Source organism: Mycetomoellerius zeteki, unplaced genomic scaffold (assembly GCF_001594055.1).
Source record: "Mycetomoellerius zeteki isolate Tzet28-1 unplaced genomic scaffold, Tzet1.0 scaffold379, whole genome shotgun sequence".
Classification (NCBI taxonomy): domain Eukaryota; kingdom Metazoa; phylum Arthropoda; class Insecta; order Hymenoptera; family Formicidae; genus Mycetomoellerius; species Mycetomoellerius zeteki.
The window spans coordinates 422,030-449,088 of NW_017257370.1; positions in this window are offsets into that span (position 1 = coordinate 422,030).

Below are 27,059 nucleotides of genomic sequence, written 5' to 3' on the forward strand. Positions count from 1 at the left end.
GGTGTATCTGAATCAGGGGAGGAGTCCTATCTAAACGAGCCCGGATGAATCCTCACAGTCGTCTTTGCCCCTCGCGGGGCAAGAAAGAGTGGGAAAAGGGACGAAGGCGGAGGAGGACACGGCCCATAAAAATGTTGTAACGGCACGACCCTTGATACAGACTCTCGCGCAACAAAGATTTCGAAAGGAAAGTACCGCGAGTATGCGATAAAAGTGTGTTTGCGCGCCCGGTTGCGAGCGCGTACACCAGACAGCGTCGGAGACAATCATCCTATTCGCAGAACGTCGACTATGTCCTCAGGCCGTTAACCCTTTTGGCCTCTTCCTCCTCCGCGCTGATGGTTTTACACGCCGACGGGGCCGGTGGCCACGAGATGCCAGCTCGCGATCTTCACGCGCTGTAATTTGAGGTTTAACTCCGTGGATTATGACTCGCTCGAGGAAGCTGCCGATGGATAACGTCTGGGAAAATGCTGGGCGATTCCGATTCTCCTCGAACTCAGGGATAACGTCGTCCCGCGCGTTAAGTAGCTGAAGCATCTCCGGTGAAATTTATAACATCATTGTGACAGGCTCGGAAAATCGTCCGCACCTTCGCTTTTACTTTATCGCTCGGCCTTCTTCGATATCCTTAAGGAATCGATATCCTTAAGGAGCGTAACCTTCGTGTTCCAATTACTAAAGCGATAGGTACGCCAACCCCCGTTCGTAACCTGTGACGTGTTTGTAGGACATGCGTACGATCGCGAGAGCGATGAAACTGTACGCATCTAATCGTGATAATGTACGATAATACTAAGCGTTATTGTCTAAGATTAGAACCGGCACACAGGGACGTTTCCAGGCGGCTCGGACTGTCCGTCTTGTTAGCGATGATAGACAGCGAGGGAGAGAAGCCGCTGGACCTCCGCTTACAATTCGAGCTCGTAGCCGGTGGGATATTCCGTTCTTGGCTGGCACAAAGGCAATGGATAAGCTTACGTTATGCATGAGACACGAGGATGGCAAGGGAGCGGACTATAAAAAGGAAGTCGGAAAACTGACGAAGAGAGCGACAGGAAGAAGAGTGTACCAAGTTTCATGGCGTGCAGTTGGAACAGATTGGTGACAGTCAACCGGGAAAGGTAGGCTGGGGTGGCAGGAGAAAGGGTGTTAACGATATGTACACACAAACAGGTCGCGCACCGGCCGAAAGGAAGGGAAATTACCGTGGAAAACAAAGCCGAGTGGAGAAGGATCGCTGAAGGAACTCTCGGCTGGGATGTCTTGGTACCTCTGACGGTTCTCAATCATCCTGTTTACTCTCCGCTCGTTTTCCCTCCTTCAACGCCGCGCCAACCATTTGCGTTCTTCTACTTCTAATGCCCTCCCCCTCCCACTCGTCTCTTTGTCTCTCTCATTTCATGTCAGCCTCTTTTGTTCGACGCGCACGCACCGATGCGGAACAAGCATTGTTCTAAAATGGTTTCACCTGATCGCGCCTCTCCTACCAGCCCGGTATTCGTTGCATGGCATCCTCAACTGGTTGAAACACGAGAGTTTTCGAAAGTTTTTAATGTTGAAACTGTGCGCGCGCGCCGGACAATCGTTAACCCTATATTATTTGCGTAATTCTTTTTACCGTAATCATGTGGAGTATCTCTGACACCATCCCAACAGTATATCTCAATTTTCATTATTTTCTTTGATGACTTACAATTAAATAAAGATTGATAATGTTCTTTAAAGATAAATGCAAAAAAATTTTGTGAAACAATTTACGTTAAATGTAGTATTCATACATTTAGCGAATCTATAAGGCTAGACTATTCTGAACACGCTTCATTAATTCCACATGAAGGTTAATGAAGAGTTAATAAAGTGGCTATACTGATAATAAATGTTTGACATTTACGAAAAGAGCAGCTTTGCTTGTATCTAAAAATTTAGCTATACAAAGAGAGAGATCTGAAAATAATTATATTGGACCATCAAAATGATTATATGTACTGAGAAAAAATGTACTGAATTTTATTACATATTAGTTTGAATAATATTATAGTTAAATATTTACTAAATCTAACATATATATTTATTTGGTACAAGAAATAATAAATTAATTATCGCTTGTTTATTGTTAATTATTTTGTGTAAATATTCATTACCGTAAGTAAATGTTAATACACTATTCAAGTTAATACTACTATTTAAACAAGTATTTGTTAAATTTATTAAAATTTGATACATTTTTTCAATATAGGGACGCTCAAACACAATGCTGCAAAGTTTTGACATTCTAGCAACCTGTTTGAGCCAATATAATAATATAATTATGAACATGTTCATAATATATTTATGAACGCTATTTAAATCAATATATTGATCCAATATATGTAATTATTTGGATATTCCATTGAAATTAATTTCAGATCTGTTTCTAGCTAAATTTTTAAAACTGCTCTTTCCGTGCTTCATTTCCCATTCCATTGTCGGTCAATGCTTTTTGTTAGCGGAATATCTCGGCTGGAGAGGGATACAGGAATTCATGCGTAAGAAGCGATGAAAATAGTTTATAAATGATCGCCGAGGAATTACGGGAACACGCAAGTAAGAAACGAACGGAGCGGATTGGGGGCGATTATGTTGCGCATAAATAGCAGTTGTACGAATGATTATGGCCACCCACGCGTTTACGTTGTGCGACAAGCTTATAATTAACGTATTACTATTATAGATTCATGTTGGCGATTTAATAGTTCTTACACACATACACACATAGTTGCCACGACTCCGATGGTCTTGCAATGGCGTCTTACGTAATGCCTAGTTCTCACGATATGACTGCGCTCGCAAAACGGAACACAGCTACTATCTGTCCACATTTTTTTCGCATCGATGTTTCCTGGGGCGCCATATCCCCTTCGACTCACTTGACGATGATTCATAAACTCGGTCACGCCTAGTTCTCGACGGACAAATTCGAGATGGAAGCTTACCTACGCATGAAGCATCAAGAACGATACAGATCGAGGTCACAAGGAATATATTTCAAAGAAGAGCGATAATAAAATTCGATGAATTTTCAACAGTTATTGATAGTAATATCATTGCTAATTTAACATTACTTCGCACAGTGTATTACGCGATTATGCGGCAATTAATAATTGTTTCATAATTGATCCTCGACAATGATAGTAAATTATTTGGTAATTAATTAAAATCATCGATTCCTTCGACCGTAATATCATAAATTCTCGATTACTCCGACACAGTAGTCGATTCTGTCATAATATATTTATATTTGCGTGTGTGATGATGGAAATGATTTTGTTGAAATACTGATTGTGGCGTAAAGTATTGCAGGTTTATTGCAGTCGATAATATGGAATCTTGACATTTCACTCAAAATATACATTAATTCCATACTATTATTAAAGTTTTCGTCCAAGCGACTGAATATTCTATAAATCATATGAGATGAACAACGTATTTTTGTCGTAGTTTGCAATCAGTTTGCTCGCAATAACAAATATATTTATGATGGTAGTTTTGTGATTCTCTATGTCTCAAAACATTGTTTTAATAATTGACCTAATTAAAACTAGCATTACTTCCAAATGATTGTCACAATAATTATTAAAAGTATCTCATAATAAATAATTATTGTGAGATAGTTTTAATAACTAAGTATTATATATATAATTAAGTATATATGATGAGCTTTTAATAAATAATTACAATATTAAAACTAATATCATTCCCGATTGATTCTCACAATAATTTATTAATAACAAAAATATGCTAATAGTATAATTTTCGAATAGTTTCAACCGACTTTATAATTAACCCTATAATTTATTTCATCATTAATTCATATTATTCATTAGTCAATAACGTAATTAGTGTCGTCATATTAGTTCTTGGTATCATTAAAAAGCACTTTACGCTCGTTATCAGTGTATATCTTATAACCTACTCTTGATATCCATATGAAAATAATTGAGTTTTATCTAAAAAAAGATCAATTGTAAGTATTGGAGACACGGTAGTGTCTAAGCCAAGCGCAGCGACACTGCCGTGACAACTTTATTACGCGAACGTAACCGGCGAGTTGCGGTAGACTGAGACTATCGGATCTCGATAACAGCTAAACTGATCAAGTTCTATATACGCTCAATCGATAGCCATCGCGTCGATTATATAATAAAAGTGCTTTTAATTTTTTTCTACGTGCCTTACAAGCGGAGATATTGCGATATAAAGTTCTAAATGTTTGAATTAAGATACGTTGTTATTATCATTGTCGTCGACTAAGGGAAATTTACGTTTTGTTTCTTCGATAATAGATGGCTTTTGACTTTATGTCATCTATCTATACTACTACCATCAGACTAAAGTTGCATGGAAAATCACATACGATGTGACGCGCACGCGGCGCAAATTATTAATTAAAATGAAATATTGAGATTGTCGTTGAAGATAGATGAAACGCGTGTCTGGATAGAAAGCAAAGACTTTTGCAACGTTTTGATGGCGCTGACTATTCGACTTCGTACGGATTTACGGTCATGCCTAGTCTCCTAAGCGCATCCTCCGTCTCTCCGAGAGAAATGAAAGCGTCGATGTTTCTAAGCAAGAGGCAGCAAGAGGCATGAAGGCGAGCGCGTTCGTCGAATGACTAACGATCCTCGTGACTAACGCTCTTGTCTATCGGCGGCGCTAATTCGCCGTTTCTCGCGCGTCGAGTGATTCACGGGGGTCCATGAGCGTAACGAGGAGGAATCGTTCGTCACGGCAAGCACAGAGCGTGCATTATGTTCTTTCGCTCGATCGCTCTCGTTCCAACAATTACAGAGTCGCTCATTGTTGTCCTCCTCAGTGGTGCGATTTAACGCGCTTCTCGCACGACGACAACAACGACGACGATGAATCGATCGATAGATATCGTGCGTTTTATAGAACGAATCGCCTTCCTAGCGAAACTCAACACAAAAATCGACAAGGAATTATTTGTTGCATAAATATTAGTTAAATAATGACATCAGAGAAAGAGATATAGTGATAGGAAGAACTATAATATAAATTTTACAACTACACAACTGTTATATCCAATAAAATATATAATAAAAATACAGGCGATTGAGAGCAAAACTTAGACGCAGTTATTAAAGCGTTATACGTTAATAATATATTATAGATTTTACAAACATGATGAAATCGAACGTTTCTGCTCAGTTCGAGCCATTTTCAACGATGTTGAAAACATTACAAATTATTAAAGCTAAGATCCGAGCATGCAGCTAGGAGAGCCTCTTCAATTTCAAACTTGAGAAGCATCACTGTCGGTTAGTTGAATGGCTAACTGAGTACTGAAGAAAAGTAATTATTAATAATACGACAATGATAACACCAAGCATAGAATGTCAAGGACTCACTCGCTGCAAACCATGACCCAAATATAAAAAAATGTTTAGAAACGCATGAATAGAGATAAATCGTTAAGAGGACCGACTTGTACAAAGTATCCATGTTCAAATGACAGTAACGGTATAAAATATATCAAATTGAGCATTGTAACATAACACACAGATTGTCCTTATAAGTCATAAATTAAAACGTACATAGAAAGTCAACTAATGTAAAATGAATTCTCGTCATACATCAAATCTTGTTTACAATATTCAGATAAGCATAGTGTAGGAACTCAATGTCAGACTTTAAATGTAAACTATTCTTTTGCGACTTAATGTGGAGCATTTCAGACACGAGTCTTTTTCCAAGATATCTTTCTCTATCCAAGATGTTTACATTTTCCCAATTGTGAAATCATGTCCGTACTCCAATCTATGTTCCGTAATTACAGTCGGATTACCGGTTTTTTTATTTATATTATTACGGTGTTCAGCAATCCTCGTTTTTAGTTTACGTCCCGTCTGTCCTACGTATGAAGCGTTACAGTTCTTACAACAAATCTTGTATACTACATTCTTATTACAACTATGTGGAAGTACATCCTTTTGAGATTTAATAATGTTATATATATATATATAGAATTAATGTATAATATAGTTGAATAAACTATTTTATAATTATTGCAACTATAAAATAGTTTGTTCAATTATAAATGTGACAACTATGCAAGTTTTATATGTAGTATTAATGTGTGTACAATAATAGTTGAATACATTATTTTATAATTATTACAGTTATAAAATAGTTTATTGAACTGCAAAGATAACAACTATACCTATAAGTTTTATATGTAGAATTAATATACGTAATATTGAATAAATTAATGTAAGGTAGGCAGAATTAATGTATATATAGTTGAATTAACTATTTTATAGTTATAATAACCATAAAACAATGTACTCAATTATGTACATTAATTTATATAAAACTTGTATAGGAATACATCTGCATGCGTGGATTATTCACACTGAAATGTTCGGGCCACTTGACAATTATTGATGCTTGAAATAAGTAGCGTTCGTATCCGATTTGATTTGTAGTGTTCCCTGAAAATACAAGCCGCCCCGCTTCTTCAAGTAAATCAACAGTCGCGCAATCGCGAGATTGTGATTGAAAGACCTGGCGTTTCTCTCAAGGGTCGCATACATTAACGTCCCGACCGTATCGTCGCCGTTCTCTATTTATCTCGGAGCTCCCACCGCTCCCATATTCCTCTATTCTTTTGCCCTCCTTTTCCAGCGACGGCACGAAGTTTAGAAGGAAGAAATTCGTTAAATCACTCGCACCGCGAGTGTGCATGAGGCGGGCGTTTAAGCACTCGGATAAGCGTGTCCTTGACGAGTCGGAGCCCCTCGTCGGGGATTCGCGGCGAGCGCAGCACAAAAGGAGGGAAAAGCGTAACGATGCTTATGCCGAGAGGAAGCCTGCCTGCCTGCTTGCGGACGCGTGTAGCGACGATGAATGCGTGTCGCACGGTACATGAGGGAGTAAACGACGCGCGGCGCATCGCGCAAACGAGTATCTACACACTAATATATACGCACACGCACCCACGATACCGTATTTCACGTGTGCGTGTCCGTCACACGCGTGCCTCGTCCCGCCCGCGATTACACGTTGCGTAACGTCGACACGCGTGATTCACGCGCCTGTGCGCGTAAATGTAGTATTCGAGACGCGCCGAGGATATCGCGCATTCGAAAGTGGTGGTGCGGGCTGAATTTACATGGAAAGAACGATTTTACTAAAGTATCTGAAACGAATTAACCTTCAAACCGTACACCTCCCTTGAGCACCTATTAATAGTATACAGTTGCGAATTTGACGTTTTTAAAGCAAGTTTTTAAAGTTTTGCAAAGCTCTCTTGAGGATTACAACAGAAATTTCTTTAAAATCACTCTTTTCTGAGGTATAATTTTCTCACAAATCCAATGGTATCATTCAAATTAATGAAAAAGCATATTTAACGTAGTGAGGATAAGCCGCGGCAACTGTTCATGCGCAACTGTCAGCAAATTGAAAATTTTCGTAGTGCTAATTCGCATTAGTGTATGGTTTGAAGATTAAAAACGTATCTACACCTTAAGAAAAACAAATAAAGGTGACAACTGTACAGGTTTTATATGTACAATTAATAGGTTCTCATAAAACATAGTTGAATAAACTATATTATATAGGTGCAATTACTATAAAACAGTTTATTCAATTATATGTATATTAATTCTACATATAAAACTTGAATAGTTGTCACCACTTTTTTATAATAGCTACCGCTGTGTCTTTTTCTCGAAGTGTAAAAATTTAGCTAGCTACAGATCTGAAAATAATTTTGGTGGGCCATCAAAATAATTACGTAGAACTTCAAGCTTATTTAAAGATTTGTGTATCCAGTTCAATTTTTAAATATCTTATCAAAACCGTTCTTTCTGTGCATGTTTGGAGGTAAAGAATGAGATAAAAAACGAAGATTTCAATAGAATTGACAAGTCATTTAAGTGAGATTTGCATGTAGATGTTGAAAGGTTAATAAAATTCGTGGCATTCGCCGAGTTAGAGAGCACGGTTCCACCTGTATTCCCCTGCTTTGTCTTTCACGCCTGATTTGTATTCTGCGAGAAAAGTGCGAGATTTCCTTGAAAGTGGTGAGCGTTTTATCGGGTTCGTGGTAGATCAGATACTGAATGTAACTCTATCGGCCGATATTCTGTTACTCAGTGCCCTTGGCGATAACGCTCGTGCTTTCTTTCATCCCGCAATTGCGCGTCACTGTCTGTCCTTTTACCATGGTTACTTGGGTCTAGTTTCGTATCTTGAGAGCTCGAGGAAAAGCGCGAAAGAGAGAGAGAGAGAGAGAGAGAGGGGGGGGGGAGAAAAAGAGAGGAGGCGTAAGTCGCTGTGTGCTTATGTGCTCGGAAATGGTCGACTCGACTGTGCGACGACGAAATGAATGACTTTGGCGTGAGGTAAAAACTTACAGTGTGTGTGTGTGTGTGTGTGTGTGTGTGTGTGTGTGTGTGTGTGAGAATCCCGGCTGTCAGTAACGCAAGTAAGTGAGATGTAATAAATGTGTTTCAATTACCAATCTGAGCTTCGCATTAACGAATCTTGGAAGAAGATTATCGTAGCTTTTTTTACCTGATCGCGCGTGCGATGCTTTTATTTCTTAAACTTTGGCAAGGAAGAAAAATTGAAAATTCTCCGGAAAAGTTTTATATTTGCAATATAAATATGAATATCCATAAGATATACTTTCATTTCAATTAACGTAATTATTTTCGTACTTTCACGCAATTAAAACTTTTTGCGCGGCTTAAAATTAAAATCACTTAATAAGTTTTATTATTAAGCGCTTATCCACTCTCCTGCGATGAAGCTTCGAGCGTTCTTAATCCTTTGTACACTCCTGTTTACGAGGACCGCCGTTTAATGGATAAATGTAATACGATGCTTTGCATCTAGATATTATACGGTGCATTAAAGCACGCTGTCTCTTAATTTATTTCTGCGTGATGGAAAGTGTCTTTAATTCGATCCTTTCTTCCATCTCTCTTTCTAGAAAGGGAATCTCATCTGGTTGCATTAATTTGATAAACATCACGGGAAATGAAAGTTGATTAAGAAATAAACTTGCATAAAGCCGTGTTATCCCTTTTTTAAGTCTATTTATTTATCAACAGAAAAAATATTCAAGAAAATAAATTAACCTTTACAGAACAAGAAAACCACTATAGTGGCGTTATATTTTGAAGAAATACAATGAAAAAAATAATGAATTATAACAAATCTTATACAGAAAGAGCAATTTTGCGCTGAAAAATCTAAAAATTTAGCTAAATATAGATCTGAAAATAATTTTATTGTACCATCGAAATAATTTTGTAGGAATTTCAAGTATGATAAGCAATGGTGCAAAAAGTTTTGACATTCTAGCAATCAATTTAAACGTTCCACATAATTAATTTTAATGGTGCAACAAGATTATTTTCAGATCTGTTTCTAACTAATTTTTTAGATTTTTCAGCAAAATTGTTCTATCCGTATACTCAAGTAAAAGAGTTGTAAGATTTTTGAATAAAATCTTGCCTTCTAAAGAGAGATTAATAACACAAGCTTTGTAGAAGTGGGATTTGCGAAAACATGGACCCGTTTCAATGAAATACGGATCTGAGGGGAGTAGGTCTGATACAAGTGGTACTGGGAAGAGCCGCTGAAGTTCGCAAATTGGTGACAAGAATTTGTGGTAGAATTCGCTGTTAGTTAACGAGCTGTACAGTCTAGAACCGCGAAAAACTCGCTTGCACAGTAACTTCCTAAATTAGAATTCGTCCTTTTCCCGTAGTGGAACTAGAATTAATGCTGTAGACAAGATTGAAAGCGGAAGTAAAAGTAGAATTAGAATTTGTCCCTTGAACTGAAATTGGCTTATATGCTTTCGGACTACGATTAATGGACTGAAATCAAATCTACCTAGCTTGACTCCGAGGCAAGAATTACATACAAAGTATGCGAGCGTGCCTTTTAGAGTCGTAGAAGAGAAGATTCATTGATTAATGAAGACTATTATAATCCAGTTACGTAATAGCGTTCTGTAACCGATTGCAAGTTATTACATATCTGAACATCTCTGCGCAATAACAGTTTGCCTCACTAATTTTGCGCTCCCATTTCAAGAAAAATTAACAGAGTTCGCCCACGTTACATTTTCCTATTATCTGCTGCACTTTACATTAGCATGTTTTCACTTGATGAAATTTTGCTTTTATTATTGCATTAGCCGATTAGCTGTTGAAACACGTTGAAAGAAGAGCGACATATTTTTGAAAGTATCCTTTCACATTAAAAACAAGTAAATGTTTGTATGATTCGTAATATGCAAAGCAATATGTAAATAAGACTAACAATGAACAAAATTCAAGATGTTGTAAGATGTCAAATAATTTATTAATATGACAAATTTTACTAATAAAGATGAAAAATATTCTTTCCACCTTTATTGTAAAATTTGTCATAAAAACTTCAGAGAACTTGTATTAATTTAATACATTTCACGCGTCCACTTAAATTTTTTTATTAATTTGACATAAAAAATGTAACACTGACACAATTTGTAAGCAAACTGTGAAGTATACTTATCAATAAAATTAACATTTCATGATATGAAAAATTAATACGTAACAAAAATTTATTTTTTGATTCGTAAAAAAAATACTCTGACAGTACTCGAAATACAAAATAGGCATGGTAGAAGTTACTGAAATAACAACACGAAACTTACCGGAATATCGAGGGATAAACGGGCTATGTTACTACATATAAGACTATATTTTTCCACGAAAGCTGCGGGCGAGGAAAACCGCGATACAACGGCAAACAATACCTTCCGGGCACGCCCTTCCGAAGCTGTATGAGTTTGCGTAACGCATGATTCATGCGTATTTATATCCAACCTGGATACATTGTTGATATATAGTCGGTGGCAAAAGAGACACTTGCGCGCGCGGTGTTTGAGAGAGTGTGAGTCAGTGAGCGGTGAAGCGTGAGATTTGCGTCGTTAATTTGATTGTCGTTACTTTATTTGCCTTTCGCTCTCTCCCGACGAGAGAACGCTGCAGCAGCCGAGGTCTCTGCCTTGTGTCTCTCGCCGCGTTTGTGGCTTCGAGATCTTGTCATTCGTGTTTTCGACGCTCGCGCAAAATGGCTCGTTCGTTTAGGTCACTTATTACCTGACGACGTACGATATATCATTTGGCAAATATTTGACTATCTTTATTGCGATTGTGCATGAGTTACATTAGTTACGTAAATATATTCGGATTATCTTGTAGTGTGTAATACGCCGAGCTTAGTCAATGTAACCATTTATTCGATGCATTTACATTTACAGCGTTATTATTTAACGACTCATAAGGCTCTGAGAAATGTAATTCGATATACTTTTTGTTAGCTTTCCTTTTCTGCAGCGTTATTTTACAACTACAAATAAATATTTTACAAGTCGAATGCCTAATAGATATATATTCAAGCTCATATACAGAGTGTTCTGTAAATTGTGATACAACCAAGAAGGAAATAATTTCTCACGTAAAAGTAAATCGAAAATATAAAATAAAATTTTGTTTTATAAAATTTTGTTTTATAAAATTCCGTTTTTGAAAAAATTGATTTTGAATTTTCGTGATCAGATTAGAGATTGAGATTGAGATTGGATTGGAATTTAACCAATCAAGACAAAATTCACTAAACCTGGTTGATTTTCTTTCTTCTGATTAGTTAAATTCGAATCCACAATCTCTAGTCTGATCACGGCTTTAGATACGCGTGCACTTAGCCACAATCTGCTTGGTTTATCCAATCTGACTATTATCTCTAATTTCTAGGTCAGTCTTTGTGTTTGGATTTAGTACATTTGAAAATAAGTTTCAGTAATATATTCATTTTATTAATTGAGAAATTGTACGAAAAATCTGAACAAACAAATTTTATTCTATATTTTCGACTTTTACATGAGGAATCATCTTCTCAGTTGTATCACGATTTCCAGAACACGGTGTATTTCTTTCAATTTTGATAAAATTTTTCTCTATATTCGATAAAAGTCTCGTAGAAGAAATTTTCCACGATTGCTAATCAAAAACGAAATAACACGACGTAATATGATAGAACGCGAGAGTTTGTAGCATAATGCAATGTGGGTGTTGTATACAAGGACGCAACGCAACGGTCGCCTGTAATTCCAGTTAGTTATTCAAGGAGAAAAAATACTAGTTAGTATCGCGCATGTTGTCGCGGCAAAATGCACGGAAGCCGATAGTGCGAGTGTGTTGAAGTTTAATTTTATGTGATCTCTTAAAGAGCGTTTAGAATGATGTGAATTTAATGCTGTGGGATGTCGTAAGCGATCAGATTTTACACGGATAAATTTTATTTGCTTCAATATTTTAAAAAATTTTAAATAACATAATCAATATGCTTCTTGTTTAATTATTTCACTACTCGCATGAAGGCTCCTCTCCGTCTTATAAATTCGCTAAATTTATGAATGCTATTTATATACATTATTTTTAGCACAAATTGTTTCATTCAATTAAAAAACAATTTTTTGCGTTTATTTTTATCTAAAGAATATAAACTTGGAAAGACTGATTTTATTGAAGTATTTTAAAATTTAGCTAGGTACAGATTTGAAGATAATTTTATTGAACCATCAAAATAATTGCATAGGAATCTTAAGCGTAATAAGTAATACTGTAAAATGATTTGACACTCTAGTAATCAGCTTTAAGCATCCTACATAATTATCAAATTTTGATGGTTGAACAAAATTATTTTTAAATCTGTATCTAGCTAAATTTTTAAATATTTCAGCAAAATCGACCTTTTTAAAATATTATCAACTTTTATTTAATTGTAAATTATCAAAGAGAATAAAAATTGAGATATAATGTTGGGATGCAACAAACACTCTACTGCACATGAGTAATTACATTTAAAAAATCATACGATGTAGGTGATGCAGAGTTAAAAGCATCGTTCTCTTGCATGTTGCATCTATTTCGAGTTAATATCTAATTAGACCAGATAATTGTTTACGTGATAGTTCGTTCGTGGGATAATGATCGCGTGGGATAATACGTTACGTTATATTATACAAGTCTGTATTTCATCCGGAAGCGAGTGATATACGACGACGTCAGTTAAAGTTTAAAGGTCTTTCGCGCTGGGATCGATTTGAATCGCCCAGGCGCACAATAAAAGAGACAAACGCACGTCGGCCGTACGGATCTTTTATCTTTTTTGTGGCAACTCGATTGTATCTCGCGATACACGGCTTCTCGGAACGACACGTTTCTGCAGCGAGGGGCACGTGCCCCGAACATGACAGGCCAGGAGATCGCCGGGGCCCTATCACCTGTTGGCAGGCAGGTGCGGGCGGTATTAAGTAATAAGACCGTTGGAATACACACACCAGCGTGCAACCGGAAGGGCCGAATTCCCTCAAACGAGAAATACGGTTCCTCTTGGAAGGACCGTTCGAGGAAGACGGAGCGAACGGCGGAGAATCCGAATACCCTATAAGTGTGCAGGCCCTTAATATCCTTCATCCTTCGATATCTCGATATGCAATTGAAAATTTGTGTTAAAAAACTCCGTACTAATTATATGGAAAATTGGGTCCCGGAGAAATAAATTAGTTTTTACATATGTATAATGTAGTTTATAATATGAGTTTTTTTATAACACATTTCACACATGTTACAGTCTGCTAAAATTGTTGTATTAATTTAACATGAGATAAATATGTTAGAAAGTAACACAAACATTAACACAACAAATGTCACAATTTGACCCAGTTTAAAAACAAATTATGGAACCATATTTCTTCAGTAAAATTAACATTTGTAATATGTTAAATTGATGCATTCACCTTATGTTCATTTATCTTAGAACTTATGTTTTAACTCTACATTATTTTTATGTTATTTGATTACTTATGTTATTTTAATATTGAATGTTAAATATCAATGTAACACAAAATATTCAAATAATATGATCATGTTATGTTAAATGTAGGTACTTAGTAACTATGTTAAAAATTGAATAAAAAAATATTAACGAGAACTGGTTTTAATACAAATGTAAAATGTGTTTACTATGCATAATATTCATAGGAAAGAAATCTTGGGAACACACACATTTTTAGTTAAAATATCCTTGTTTTATCAGTTATTCGTTTTCTATCGTTACGAGCGACAGATTTCTCAAATGCAGAGAAAAATTGATGCAGGAAGAGTAAACTATTTAAAGCTGTTACAGCATTCTTTTTGTTACAAAGTTATATTTTTCATGCTTACGTATCAGTTCGTTTCATTGAATTAAATCCACGCCGTTGCTGTTCGCGATTCGCTACGTGCAACGAATCGACCATCTCGGTGCATTCCGCTTCCGCTGGTGCTAACAAGCTTGTTAGAACATGATTTCCATAATCTGTAGTTTTCAAGGGGCGAATCTCTCTCTCTCTCTCTTTCTTTCTTTCTTTGGGTCAGATTCCGCGGATAAAATTCCTTCAAACTGGTCGTGCCATCAAGCGATCTGTCAGTAGCCGCTCTTTAAGTTTACCCGCTCACTCAAGTTACTGGCGCGCGTCCTTCAAAATTAGATGTAGACTAATTCGAAACTGGTATTATACGGTTGGCTAAGTTTCGAACGGACTTTGTTCAGTTAAAATCTTATTCAACAACGCTACTGTTTCTGACACACGGCTTTAAACATATCTCAAACTTGGAGTAAAAAGATTCTGTTAAAGGAAATTCCTCAGGAAATTCTATTTATAAATGGAAAATGTATTTGAAAATTCACATAAAAATATTATTAAACATCAAAATTTTGCCTCAACCGTATTAGCGCTACTTATTTGATCTATTTGTAATTAAACAAAACGTACAACATTTTTCTTTCAAGTATGCTGTTACAATATAAGATAATTATTATGAAGTATTGTAAGAAAATATGAGAGAAATGGTTTTTTTCGGCAATTAAGTGCGACGCAAAATGATATTAATGCTTTCGTATGCATATATAAAATTCACAGTGATGTATAAAACTCGCATTATCTTAATTTGCGAGGAAAACGTGACTAAGCACGTCTACCATTATTCACGAGAGCTTTTTAAGTGTTATAATGATCGTTACCTCTGCAAATTGCAGCGTAGAAAAGCTTCTTTTCATACTTTCAGCCCGCGAGTGACACGAAAAGATTCGTTATTCGAAAACTTTAATATAATTTCGATCATCGTATTTCATTTAGTGCTCTCACAATTATCCCACCCGCAAGATGTTAGTGGAGAAAAAACGTGCGCATATTATCGCTAATTGCTGCTTTATTGATCCGGCAAAAGCGCTCGATCGCCGGAGGCGTATTAAACGATGTAAACGGCACCTGTTAAGCAATTAAGTGTATCTTCGCGGTGTCATCGGTGTCATAATCATCGTAAATCGTCGACACTGAAATACCTATTAATCAAGAATTCTATATCGTTCGCAACAGCGCTTTTCACGCTGCAAAATCCAAGCCATCTCATGTAAGAAAATCTCATCTTAATAGACGAGAGTAATAAGAGAGCAAAACGTAGGTAAGATGCGATAAGCGTGGCAAATTAACCGGTAAATTTAGAAAAGAAATTTTTATCTCTTCTGCTTCGTATACATTTTAGTTATATTATGTCAAGCAAATTAGATGCGACAAGAAATGGATAATTTAATTTGATAACGCGTGACATTTGAGAAAAAAAAAATCATCGGATAATTTTAAAGAAGTGAGCGATGACTACACAGTTATAAATTTTGTGTCGAATTTAACGCATTTTACATGTTACCAAACGGTCCATCTAAATTATGTGTTAATTTATCACAAGGTGAATATATTAAGAATAAATATTATGTAAAAAATGAATACGAAAAACGTAACATTGACACAATTTGTAAACAAATTGTGGAAGCATATTTTTTCAGTAAAATTAATATTTATAGATAATGTATTATATTAAATAATGTATAACACATTTTATGTATTTTTATCTTAGAATTTATATTTTAAAATACATTTTTTTATTTGTTTACTTACTCATAAATTGTATTATTTTAAGAAGCATTAAATATCAGTTTAATACAAAGTATTCAAATAACACGAAATCACATTATGTTAAATTAAAATTTGTATATGTTAAAAATTTTACACAAAAATGTTAACAAAGACTACTTTTAACACAAATACAAAATGTTTTTTACTGTGTACTAGTACTTAAAAGATCATAATTGCTGAAATTAAAAAAAAAACAAATATATATAGATATTATTTTTTAATATTTCTACTTTTTACAAAATATATGGATAGAATATAATTCGATCTAATTTAAAGTATATCTTTGTATTCTGTAGCTCTGTATCGACGATGATCTCGACAGGCCCGCACGTGCCTCTTTCATACTGTTATCTCTTGGATTTTCGGTAGAAGGTAATAAACTACGATAAATATCGAGTGACAGTGACGCGTTCTCAACGAAGAATAACATCTCAGCCGCGTCTCGCGGAGACGTAGGTACAATACATGTATATACTATAAGTGCGGCACACATGTGCACGGATATGTCGCACGCGCGATATTATGTTTGTCCGGTATAATTCCACTAGCGTCACGGTGATAGCCGCGATAGTTGCATCATACACGGGCATCTCTCGTCAAAGTGTTTTCTCGACTACGAGACCGATGTTGGAGACGCGTTTGACGAGCGCGCAAGCGAACGAGCGAACGTGAACTCGCGTGATCGACCTGACAGATCGATCGATCGTGATTTACGATCCCCATAAATAATGGCGGTGCCTTCACGCCTCCGTGCAATCCTGCGGGAATGTACATACTGCGAGGCAGAGAGAGAGAGAGAGAGAGAGAGGGGGGGGAGGGAGAGAAACGATCATCGATCCGTCAAATTGTCGATTCTCTTTCGAGCAGGGAACAGTAAGTGCACGGTTTCAATGCCTAAGTGCAACGCGCGTGTGCGTGTAAAACGCACTCGTGTGGGTGGAGATCTTTTCCGAATGTAGTGTTCAATGATATTACGAGAATGACTCGTCGGAATGCAGCTGCGTGCTTACGTCTCCCCGGCAGATTAGAAACTTGACACAGATCTCGGCGCCACAGGGGTCTAATATTTAATAGGGTCAATCGGAACAGTCGTGACATCGCAGCACTTTTTAATGATAATTAATGGTTGTCGCCCTTTAGTAATTTATAATTATTTATTAAAGAAATAAATATTTTTAACGATTCTCATAACTCCTCTTAATACGTGACTTACGATTCGTCGAAGATAAGCTTTCAAGTTTTCCTTCACGTATAATTGAAGAATCATCGTATGATTAATTCATCCTAGATTTATTAATTAATAAAATGCTTTCTTTCTATTTTAGATGATGACCTAAAGGCAGTCTGCATGAAGAGAATATAGCGAGGATCATACGCATAAGCAATCAACGCTCGACAATATCATGGTTAAAATAAAGTAAGAAATGCAAAATAGTTCACACATTATTAGTGACTACAATTTTAATAATTATATTATTAATAATTGAAGAGTTTTTTTTACAAAACCAAACAAATAAAAAAAATTAAAGTTTTGAGAAACAAAAACTTCTTATTTTTAGAGGTGTGTGAATCAAGTTTTTTTTACTCCGAATTGAATACATCATAGATAAGAATATTTCTTTCGGATTAAATTGATTAACAATTTATATCAACAATTGTGATCAACACTTTTGCGTGAAATGTAGATTGCAGATGTCGCAATCTAACACATTCCCGGCATTCGATTCCCACAAACGCAATTAATTGTGACTTGAGTAATCATTTCTACAACGATAAAACTCTGTGAGCACGACGTCCCACAACGGCCCATTATTGCTACCTGATTAATATAAATGATATTAATATTGATGAGAATGCAGATACTTAATTAACTCGATATATTCAATTAAGCCCGGCTCTACCGCGGCAATTTCCCAAAGTTCATTTTCCGCGGAGCCGGGACCATTTTCCAGTTTATTTAGCCGATAACTGTTCCGGTGCGTCGCGGCCACTCTATGTAAATTCGGTTACGGCCGCCATGAGACACCTAACCGCACGAACGAGTGCGCAAATAATGCAAAAATATATAGTCAATAAAGCGAAATGTGTGTGCGGTTATGATTACATGAGAACGTGCTCATGATCCTCACGGGACACGATGTGGCTTCCAATTTGTTGATCTTCCATTTAGTAACAGCGACAATAAAGCGCGAAAGATCGAATTTTCACATTCACTCGAAATCAGTTACTCGTCTCTTTTATGCGCAAACTTTCAATTTTTTTCCAATTTTTTGTTGCCCTGAACTGATAATCGGATTTCTTTCTCTCGAACATTTTAATAATTTATGACGCGAGATTTCTGACCGTGTGTCGCTTCGGGTTCATCCACACCCCGTTCTCTGTAATTCGCGCGGTTTAGTACCACCGAAACACACACACACCTGTCCGTAATAAAATTCTGATTTCGATGCCGGCATCAAGCCAGAGGTTGGCAAAAAAAAAGGAAATAACGACACGACAGGTCGCATCCGCGGCCGGATTCGACCGGAGACCGCTGCCGCGTACGTCCCCTCGTAAATTCACCACGAAGCGCACACCCTTGTACCGGCGCCGATCGGCGAGAAAATAAATTCCCCGGGATTGCAACCGTACGATCGGGCTTGTGTAAAAAGGAAAAAGTTTTGCAAAAAGAAAGGGAAAGAAAGGGAGAAAATTACGCGCTCGCGGTGGACATTCTACTCTTCCTCTCTCTCTCTCTCTCTCTCTCTCTCTCTCTCTCTTATCCCCTCCCCTCCTTACCGCATTGCTTTTTGTCCGCACGGGAACGGCGGTGGAGCATGTAATCGGATTTCAATGACGATACGTTAACAACGTTCGGCCGTCGCCGATCTCGTCGCGTTGTTGGTAAGAAATGAGATTACCTCCGGGGAAAAGGGGAGGAGGATGTGCATACGCCGGGCTTGAATGATGCTTCGTCTCTTCGATGTACGAGGATCGATAATACCGGGCCAATCGGTATGCAGGCGGTGCAATTGAACCTTGATAGCGAAGCGCGCCGGATAATGTATGAAAATCTAAGCTACCGTCGTATCACATACGAATTATTTCTATAGTGATTATGCTGAAGATTATTATCTCGAAAGCCTTAATCCTTTCCGGAGCTGATATCAAAATCTGTAACATTTATTGACGCTGGATTTGTAAGATCCATTTAATTTACATTAATTAAAAGACTAATTAATTTCAAGGAACCACAATAACATAATTCGTATAAAAAAGAATAAATATTAATAAAAGAACATATTAAATTTTAAGTTTTGGATATGTTAAAATATAGACGAAAATAAGAAACGCGTATTTTTTAGTGTTCAATCGCACGTTAAGGAGATAAAACTCTCTCTTAAAAAAAGAATCGATTTTTTTTTTTTAGTGAATGTCGGTTAAACCGACAAAAATATTAAAAAGTTTTAAATAAAAGTTGAAACCTTTCAAGAGTACTTCATAATAATAAAAATAATAATTTCTTTAATAAAAAATCTTTTTATTATAATTATAAAATACTCTTAAAACCATTCAATTTTTAATTAAAACATTTTTTTATATCTTATCTGTGTTTCCTTTTAAGTATATTTTAATAATAATAAAAATATCCAAATTTGTAGGTATAACGTAAAAAAATTTGGATTGGGGGGTAGACATTTTTGAAAAAAAAAAAAAGAGTTGTAATAGATCCACCGTCAACTCTGAAAGATTAAATTAGACGGTCTGAAAGATAAATATGTAACAGCTTCGATTCTCGGTCTTGATTAGCAGACGTACATATAATTAACGTGTATACGATAAAAGAATCTTTTATCATTTTTCGAATGAGTAGTAAATAGCAAGAAATAGCAGGTACATGTTTCTTTTCAAGCGAAAATGTAACGTTCGTTGGAAAATAGCGCTTGAACGCTGTTAAGACTTGAACAGGCGATCAATTCAACCTCGAAATCAAAATGGAAACCCGCACGGCACCCGTGGGAGATGTTCCCGTTGTCCAAAGGTCGAAGTGCACCAATGCGGAGAAGCGCAAAGGCGAAAGAGTGCGCGAAGGAAGGGGGGAAGGAGAAGTAGGGTGGGAGGGAGAGGGACGAGAGAGAGAGAGGAGAAAGAGGAGAGAAGGAGAAAGAAAATCTGCGAAAGTGGCGATGTACAATTCGCTTGTTCGAGCGACTGCGCGGACTAGTTTCCAAACTGCCTGCAGCCCCGCTTAAGTTCTCTCAATGATCCCTTTGTTTAGCCACGGGGGTGGCCTTAATGATCGCTTGTCCCCGGTAATGTCACATTTTGTACGGTTTTGCACCCCTCCCCCTTCCAGCCGGTTCTTTAACTATCCCTCGTCCCTCTCGTCGGTCTCCAAGCCCCGTCTTTTTGTGTCGCTACGAGTCGCTCGCTCGCGAGAGATGCGCGCACCCGCCTCCTTCCTCAGTCATTTACAGTCTCCATCATCTCTAATGCTCTAAACGCCGCCGTCCGTCGTCGGCGTTGTTTCGCTTTTGTCCCCCTCTCGCGTCCGTCCAACCTCGATAGCATTCTATCTCCTTAACAGGACTGAAATGACGCGCCGCGCTGTGCGAAACGTAGGAGGAATGCAAAAAGCTGTATATTCTAAGAAGTAAGTTGAAGATTGAAAAGATGAAAGGGAGGAAAAAATTGAAATAGACATTTTTTATCATCAAATATATCGCACTCCCGCAATAAAGTGACACAAACCGAAATTTTTCTTAGGTATTATATGTACAAGCAGATTGTGTTTCAAATACATCAGCCTTCAATCAAGAAAAGTGATACAAATTGAATTCAAATACTTGCCAAAGAAAAATAACATAAATTAAAATAGGGATAGTTTTTAGAGGTGACGTAACACGATTACAAAATTAATATTTATATTAATTATCCATAACAAAATTAATATCTACATTATTTCTAGAGAATATGAAACAAACAATTTATGATTATCTCTAAGTTAAATTATATTTAATATTACTGTAATAAATAATTAATTTTGAAATAAATATACAATTTACTTTCCAATCTTCTGAACAATTTTATATTTTTTAATATTAATATTAAATTTTTCATTAATATATCAAGAGAGAGAGAGATTAGAAATTTATATCTTTTACTTGTATCACTGTTCCTGCGAGAACGCAATATACGTTAACATGATAAGTCAATCTATATTTTAAATTGACGGATTAACAGAGTGTAGTGTAACTTGTGTAACACATATTAAAAAATATATGTGTGGATTTAATACACTATGTTTATGTAATTTTCATCAAGTTAATGTTAATATTAACACTAACATAATGTTAAGATGATTTAACATCTTAGGTTTTAAATCTACATTATGGATGATATAAAAACATCAGGATTTTTAAATCCACACCATGTTAATGTTAATATATTATTAATATGTTAACACCAACACGAGAATTATATAAACACTGCATGGTATGTGTGTGTGTGTGTTAAATTTATGTCTATATTTTTAGAATGTAATTATTATCGAATTAACAAAATTAACGTGCAGGTTTTTAGTAGTGCACGAGTTTAATTCCGCTTCGATTTAAAAATATTCCGGATTTCCTAAAGTCTCTCACGTAAAAAATGTCGTTAAATTCTCACGATGGATTAATATTAATCAAGAGGAGAAGAACCCTTTATAGATTTGTATAATGCATTTGTAAGAAGATATAAAAAATTCTATAAACACTGCTAGCAATATTTCGATCGCGCTTTATTGAATTTTTTGGCTAGTCCTTTATAAGCGATTTCGCTGCTCCATGCGCAAAATTTCTTTCATACATTTTGCGCATACTTATCGCGGATTTGCTGGTGGTCCCCTCGTCGCTACGTAACCCTCTTCTGTTCCCTTAAACATTTCATAGCCACTCTTTTTTTTCGCTCTCGGCAAGCTTGCTCGCTCGATATTCTCATGTTAAGCGACGCGAAGTGCCGTCGCGAATAAATTGCGTGGATAATTGCGCGAAACGGTTTTGACTAAGCCCACATGGAATAACGCGGATACGTCCCATTATGTCGTGAGATATCGCGCCCAGAAAGAGATTTCGAGATCTTCCTTTAATTAACAGTAACTATTTACTATTATACTCAAACAGATATAATTGACAGAAGTTTATTATTCCTTAAAGGAATGCTATATAAATCGTAGAGACACTACCTAATTTATTTATTCAAATTTAAGGCTCTTGATCACTCACTACTGATTGTGCCACGGCTTAGGCCCGTTTTCACAAAATACGATTACCTAAAGATTAAAAATTACCATCAGATTCATCAATGAAATTCATTCACAAATTTCTTGGTTATCTTTAATCTTTAGGTAACCATATATTGTGAAATCGGGCCTTAGACTGATGACGTTAAATGCAAAAATACATATAATGAAAATTTTTGCAAAATATACAAGAAACATTTTTCAACAAAATAATATTTGTATTTAATATAATACATTTACATTATAAAATATTAAAAACTCTCTTTTTATTTTTTGGAATAAAATAAAATTATATTATTTTAATTCAATAGCTTATTTCGTTATTTAGTTATAGACACAATTAAATTCCAAATTATTGATTATCGAAACACAAGGGAAGTTTTCGGTATATCTTACAAATCTATTCGATGAATTGCAAATGTTGTTTTGTTAAAAAATATTTACATTTTAATGTAGTTTTTTTATAAAAACTTTCTTTTCTCGCTTCTCTCTGCCGTCACAATCCAAAATACAGTGTGAAAGAAAGAGCCTTAAATTCATTACATTCCCACTAATAATTTCATGTTTGACGTTAGCATTTAAATTACATATTTTATTGACTAATGTACTAATAAATATACAGATAAATAAAAACAAAATAATTGCGCTGCAGACATCTATTTTCTACAGTCAACGTTTGTTTTTATAAACAATTTTTAAAAATTTGTAAATTTCTGGATGTATATACATTTGAAACTATCATCAGATAAATAAGAACAAAATATTTATGCTGCAAGGAACTATAATATTTTCTACATTCATTCTTAGGCAGCTTCAAAAAATTTGTAGCGTAGAATTCAGGATATATGTATGTTTGAAAAGCTATTAAATAAAAGAAAACAAAGTAATTACACTGTACAGATGTATTTTTTGCAGTATTCATTCTTTACGGGCGGCTTTAAAAATTTTGTAGTGTAAAATTCCAAACATATTTATAATATACAGGGTGTTTCCAAATTAAATGGCAAAACTTCGGGAGCGTGTAGAGGAGTAAAAAACTAAGAAAAAAAGTCCTATAGACATATGCTCCTTTTTGCTTTGTTTCGCAGGAAATCACGAAAAAAGAAAAAAATATATTTAATTTATTATTTTAATTATTTTATTTATAAACTTTTTAATGAAGATTTTGTTCGAAATGTGCACCTCTTGCAGCAATACAAGCATTGCATCTGTCAAACACGGCTCTTGTAGCAGCCAGGCACTGTTCTTGCGATATTCTGTTCGCTGCAGCTACGATACGATTTCTCAAATGTTGCTCTGATTGAATAGGCGAAGAATAAACTTCTTGCTTCAGAGTACCCCATGCATAGAAATCTAATGGCGTTAAGTCGGGCGAACGAGTTGCCCAATGTACTGCTCCTCCACGTCCAATCCATCGTTGTGGGAATTTTCTATCTAACCAGGTTCTAGCGACTCTGCTGTAATGAGCAGGGCATCCATCTAATTGAAACCACATTTCAGTACGTTGTTGTAATGGGATGTTTTCTAAATAGTCAGAAAATTCATTCTCCAAGAAATTTAGAAAACGGTCCCCATTTAATCTTGCAGGTAAAAAAAACGGTCCCACTAAAACGTCGTTCCAAATTCCAAGCCAGACATTAACAGAAAACTCTTGCTGAAATTTGTATTCTCTAACAGACCTGGGATTTTGATGAGCCCATATATCATAATTCCTTTGATTAATTATTCCACCTCTGGTAAATGTTGCCTCATCTGACCACATTATTTTAGATGGAAATAAAATATCATTGTGGCATGTCTGAAGGTACCAGTTACAAAAGTTCAATCTGTTCCAATGATCTTGAGGTAATAAATTTTGCACTTTTTGAATGTGGTAGGGATAGCGATTATCTCCTTTTACAGTTCGCCAAATTGTTTGTGGTGACACTCCCAATACAGCCGACGCATTCCGAACGCTGGTCTCAGGATGATTGTCAAAATGTTGTAAAATACGATTCCCTGCCTGCAAATCTCTTCGTAACGCTGCTTGAAATCGGTTGTTTTCTTGTCGAATTGAAAATGTTCCAGTCTCTCGCAATCTATTAAATGTCAACATAAACACTCTTCGGTTTGGCACTCTTCTGTTTGGAAATCGTCGTGCATATTCTCGCACCGCCTTTAAAGCATTACCGTTGCAGAAACCGTATACAAAAACCATATCAGCATATTCACTATTAGAATACGTACGCGGCATATTGCAAAAGACAAAATTCATCTACTGTTAAAGGCTTTCAAAGAGCGACTGACAAATTCATAACAGAAAGTGGAAAATGTAATCAAATATGTCGGTGCTAGATATGGCAAGAAATGTAAACATTTTTTTTCGATTTCTCTGAAACGGAGCAAAAACGAGCATATGTCTATAGGACTTTTTTTCTTAGTTTTTTACTCCTCTACACGCTCCCGAAGTTTTGCCATTTAATTTGGAAACACCCTGTATATGTTTAAAACTATTAGATAAGCGAGAAAACAAAATAATTACGCTGCACGGATCTATTTTTTGCAGTATTCTGTTCTTTCCAGGCAGCTTTGAAAAATTTATAGCGTAGAATTCCAGACGTATGTATGTTTGAACAGTCGTCGTCTGTCTCACGGCTTCACAGCGCTTCCGCGAATCTGCGAATAAGCTGTGTGGAAATTCCGAACGCGACGTCGCGATCGCACGAGTCTGATGCCAAGTATTAATCGTCGGAATTGCTCGGGCGGGGATTGCGCGAGACGGCTATAAAGCTTATTTACAGTAACGGATGTAGGGCTTCTCGTTACAGTTATTTACGTGTGGGTTTATTGCCGCGCCCATATATAGCGCAGCCCATATTTTAATTCCACGGGCAAACTCGCACGCATATCATGCCGCACTTTGCGTTTTCTTCGCGAAAGCACCCGCGTTCCATCGGACCATCTGTTTTCTCGTTACGTAAGGCTCTATTCCGACCGATTATCTACTACGCCACTCCAATATGAGCGCATCGGTGTGAGAACGGACTCTACAGGATGTCGCGAAACAAATAAACCGTTCTTTTCAACGTGAATATTATCGCGACCTTTTTTTAATGAATCACTTGATAAGCGGTTATTATTTTAGGCACGTCTAATTAACATTATATCTAAAAATATGCTCTGATAATTGAGTTATAATTTAAATATATTAAATATATAAGTATATAATTATTTAAATTATAGTTTAATTGTCAAAACATTTAACGTTATGATTTAATGATACGTGATTAATAACATATCGCCCATTTGCTACAATAACGATTAATGAAAAAATTTTCATTTTTTTAGTTGTTTTAAAAAAAAATACGAAAATATAAAGACAAATATTTTTAATATTTTTATGCCTTTACAATCAATTAGTATTACAATTGCGTTTTAAAATTTTAATATTAAAATTTTAATAATTCAAAACATTTTTTGGAAAATGTTTTTTAGTTCTTTCGTAAACCATAATTTTTTAATTATGTAGTATATTATATACAACGAATTTTGTCAATTTTTATATTTAGTATAACGCGCGCTATTTGCCGATATTTTTGAACTTGCATTTTTTATTCAATTTAGTAGATACTTAATAAATACAACATTATAAGGATAGAATTTTATATCAAGGAAGAATCCACTTCGAACTTGCGCCTGTTTTTTTCTCGTATTCTTTTGCATTTAAATTTTTACATTTCATTGAATTTCGGCCATCACAAATCCTCGCCGCATTTCGAGAGCCCGGGAAATCCAGAGTGAACGACGAAATTCAGCAGCGCGTGCTTTAAGAAGCGCGATAGAGAAGAGAAGTTCGTGAGTGAAACGGGAAAGAACGGGGCCGCGAAGTACGCGGCGGAATGGTGTGACTGTTCTTTGCGCATGGGATGACATCATAAAGCTTATTTATACAGTCACACGTGCATGAGGCGTGTGGTCACGGCGTTGTCGCGAATTGTTGCCTCTGCGCGCGGTTGTAACTCTGAAACTCCGCGAACGCACGGCTCGTACGTGTGACTTTTTTTAAAGGGATCCTAAAGTGAAGAGACCAAACTTCAATGAGACCAGCTGTTTTAACGATTTAATAGGATTTATATACGTACAATTTACGTGTCAGCGACACATCACTACATACTGCTACATCAATACCGAACACACACAGCATAAATTTTTTAAGGCACTAAGATTTCATATTAGGTAAGCTTAATTCTAAAAACTCATTATTGTTTGTTCATGTAATTCGTAGTCCAAACAATTTCCGTTTTGTACAAATACACAAATAGAATTTTTATATGAAGCAAATATTAGCATAAGTTGACAGCTCTAGACACCATTTTAAACTTAAAAATGATAGATAAAATATCTAAATTTTTAAATTTTTTTTTCGTTTTTGGTATCTCGGAACGCACTCATAGTTTGCTTCTTCTACTAATAATTGGTTGGTACAGCAGCCATCACACAAATCAATTTATTGTCACATATTTACAAATGACTTGTTAAAGGTATTGATGACTTGTTAACAAAATCCTTTCTCTCAGTGTTATACTTTAATTTCGAAAAGGCTTTTTAAATTTGATAAAAGTAATTAAAAAAATAGTATTTGGAGAAATCGCATTCTCCTTAAAAGGGGATCCTAAAACCGTTTGTTTTAGGATCCCCGATTCAATAGGACTTATTTCTACTACACAT